This window comes from Lagenorhynchus albirostris, chromosome 13, assembly GCF_949774975.1.
Source record: "Lagenorhynchus albirostris chromosome 13, mLagAlb1.1, whole genome shotgun sequence".
Classification (NCBI taxonomy): Eukaryota; Metazoa; Chordata; class Mammalia; order Artiodactyla; family Delphinidae; genus Lagenorhynchus; species Lagenorhynchus albirostris.
In genome coordinates, this window is record NC_083107.1 from 58,903,203 (window position 1) to 58,907,004 (window position 3,802).

A 3,802-nucleotide genomic window follows, 5' to 3' on the forward strand; every position below is an offset into this window, starting at 1 on the left:
CCTGTGTGTCTCTCTGTGGGAGGCTGGGTAGATCCAAGGGACCTTAGCTTTCACTTATTTGGTAGATCCTTGCTTGATTCACTTACCCTATCCCCAAGGTAGCGTATTCCTTAGCCCATGCCTGTGACATCATGGAATTTGTCTTGGACCCTAGTAAGAGGGACCCATCTTGTGTGACACCTTGTTTGCAGAAATGCGTTAATGACATTCGCCTTAAGGGATTGGGGTAAAAATTCACTTGATGAGCCAGGCCCAGAGGCAGCAGCCTGAATGAAGGCATGTAGTTGTGCCTGGGCTTGGCATACTCAGGAAATGACGAATGCAATGTGGATTTAGTGCTGCGTGCCTGGTGGGGTGGGGATAAGAGGTGACGGATGACGCTCGAGAGGGATGTGGGGCTAAAGAAACTTTTCTTTCCTTAAGAGGAATTGAATATCTGTAAAGGCTTCTAAGCTTGGGAATGACAGGGTCAGCCTCCCCTCCCCACAACCTCTGGTCCCCTGGAAAATACTTAGGGCAGGCAGTGTGAGGGTGGGCTGGAGGAGTAGGGAATGGTTGTTAGGGAGTGAAGGCAAACTCTGATGAGGCTCAAATAGAGCCATGGAAGTGGGGATGGAGAGAAGGGTCTCTCTTTTTTTTTTAATTTATTTTATTTTTATTTATTTATTTTTGGCTGAGTTGGATCTTCACTGCTGCGTGTGGGCTTTCTCTAGTTGTGGCGAGCGGGGGCTACTCTTCGTTGTGGTGCGTGGGCTTCTCACTGTGGTGGCTTCTCTTGTTGCAGAGCATGGGCTCTAGGCACACAGGCTTCAGTAGTTCGCGGGCTCTAGAGCACAGGCTCAGTAGTTGTGGCTCGCGGGCTCTAGAGCGTGGGCTTCAGTAGGTGTGTCTCGTGGGCTCTAGAGCGCAGGCTCAGTAGTTGCGGCGCACGGGCTTAGTTGCTCCGTGGCACATGGGAATCTTCCTGGACCAGGGGTCTAACCTGTGTTCCCTGCATTGGCAGGTGGATTCCTAACCACTGTGCCACCAGGGAAGCCTGAGAGAAGTGGTCTTTCAAAAGAAGAATTAACAGGATTTGATGGCCATTTCGTAGTGGGGAGGGATGCATTTGAGGAAGGAGTTGAAAGGAAGAAGAAAAGCAAATGATGCTCAACAGGCATTATTTTTCTTCCTTTCTTTCCCTCTAGAGGACAGAGGTTAGAAGGTCTTGTCTAGAGGACAAGGGCTAGAAGGTCCTTTCTGGGGAAAGGGCTGACTGGCTAGTTTTGAGAGACCAAGATGGAAGTCTTGGTTCTCGGGCATTAAAAGGTCCCCTGAGCCTTTTCATCTGGCCTGATGGCCCTGTTTGCCCACTTGCCCACAACTGTCCATGTTGGGCCCCAACATGCATCCCTGTCCTCCTTGTTAAAAGACAAAGAATACCAATAACCATTGCTATGTTGAGACCTTACATAATTTATCTAAAAAAAGAATCTGGGGCTTCCCTGGTGGCGCAGTGGTTGAGAGTCCGCCTGCTGATGCAGGGGACACGGGTTCGTGCCCCGGTCTGGGAAGATCCCACATGCCGCGGAGCGGCTGGGCCCGTGAGCCATGGCCGCTAAGCCTGCGCATCCGGAGCCTGTGCTCTGCAATGGGATAGGCCACAACAGTGAGGGGCCTGTGTACTGCAAAAAAAAAAAAAAGAATCTGTTTTCAAGAAGAGGATCAACCATTAAATACGGAGCTGAGGTTTGGCAGGCAGCACAAATCTATCTATCCAGATAATATTTTTCAATACAGGGCTTTTCTTTCATCTTAAAATATCACAGATAGGCCTAAGGAATCATCTGGCATCTTTTTGTGTCTGTAGTTGGACAACTTAGATCTTATTAATCAGCCTGCTGAACGGCTCCTTTTTCAGACACATAGATGCTATCCAAAATTTTTCTGGTGTTTTTATTTTTAACAGCCATGGCTTGCTGAATCAATGCAGCTGAATTTTATGCAAGTTCAATGTTGTTTCCTTCAAGAATTAACTCATCTTTATGGCCTTGAGAACTGAACAAGCAACTCCTGGCCTTATCTGAGCCCTGTGGATGTATTGATATTTTGTTCCCAAGAAATTTTGGAAATAACGTTGATGGGGAAGTGAGTGTACACAGACCTCACCTTGTAACGAAAGCCCAGGGTAGCATCCTTGATTGTGTTCTGTTCATGGCTACAGAGTACGAACAGTAGCCAGTCCCTTTCTAGTTCCCTACTGTTTGTCAACCTGGAGCTGCTTCTTTTTCTTTCCAAGGAGACTGAGTTCTACATTTATGTCACTGAAGTCCCTCTGCAGGGCTCCTCTGGGGTCCTTCACAATAGCTGTGCTTCCCTTCAGAGTGATGTCGATACTTTCTGGAATGTTGACAGTCTAATTGCTGAGAATGGTCTTCATTCTTGCAGTAGATGCAGCAAAGAGAGCTGTGTGTTTAGGTTAAATCTGGTAAGCAAGTACAAAGCATGGTGAGGCTCTGTAGGGAGAGATGGGACAGGTTCAGCATTTGCTGGGAAGAGGCCTAATGCTTTACATACCTGTAAACATCTCATTTAATCCTCCCAAGACTCTTTAGGCATTGGTGTTCTTGTTTCATAGTCCAGGAAACTGTGGCTCTGAGGTTAGACAAGTGACCATATCTATCTGAAGCTGAAGCTCTTGACCTGCCCCCAAGATGCATTCCTGGGATGGGCAAGGGGGTCAGTGGTCCTGGCTGTGATTCCCAAGGGGTGCTCACTCTGTCCAGTGGTTACTTGATGCCGGTTTCCTGAGAATCCTCATGTGGTCTTGAACCCAAACCAATGGGCCCTTTGACCATCCTCATTATAACCACGGTTAGGATAATCAATATGAAATTGAAGCAAGATGGTTAAATATGTCCCCCAAATCAAAATACATTGCAGCACAATTTTTATCTATCAGTAGTAAATTAAAGCAGGCAGCCTCTCAGAGTACTGGGTTCTCCTTTGGCCCATGTATAGTTATTGGTTTTCTTACTACAAGCACAGTGCCACTTCTTGATCACTGTGACTATATTATAAACAGATGTCAAAAACTAACAGGCTATATCCAGGCTACAGGCATGTATTATTAGGCCTGGAAGGTGGCTTTAATTTTCTTGTTTTGAAAAATTGAGATAGTTATCAACAATGAAATAAATATTAAGAAATCTCACCTAAAAACCTTATTCTGACTTCTCTTGAAGACCCAAGATCTGCTTTCCCCGCCATAGCAGCAGTTGGCTGGAACCAGCAGCTAACCCCACAGCGGTCCCTGTCCCTGGCCTGTTGGCCACATTCCCCTGGAGCTTGCTTCATTCACCTAGGTTTCCTGCTTGGCCCTTCTAGGCATCTGGGTTATGGCTTCTGTATGATGCTGATCGAGTTCCCTAATTAATTACTTATGTTAGATTGACTTAACGGTATGAACACTATGAGAAAAGCGTCTGCCCCAGGACCCGAGGTCTATGGTTGTGGATGTGTTGGTGTGGATCCTAATGTTAATCGAGAGAAGTGTTGTGGACCTGTAAAACATGAACGTTCTTACATCCCAGGGCAAATGCTCCACAGCCAGCCCAGCAGACTCCAAATCCTGTTGGGAGCGAGCACTTCCCCTGGTCCTGACCCCCAGCCCCACCCATACCCAGAAGCCAGCCTCTCCAAGTATTAGCCCTTCTCTGCTCCAAAGGCACGAGCCAGATTAACACCAATAGCATCTGTTCCCGGCCTGCCCTACCCTGCGGGGGGGCTTCAGCTGCCAGTTGAAATGACAGAGATCCTGAAA

General features: G+C 47.3%; 1 pseudogene; it reads right to left on the bottom strand.

Annotated features, from left to right (window-relative positions):
* Nucleotides 1–1,868: 1,868 nt before the first annotated feature.
* Nucleotides 1,869–2,419, bottom strand: LOC132531540 (large ribosomal subunit protein uL6-like; annotated as a pseudogene).
* Between the last annotated feature and the right edge of the window lie 1,383 nt (nt 2,420–3,802).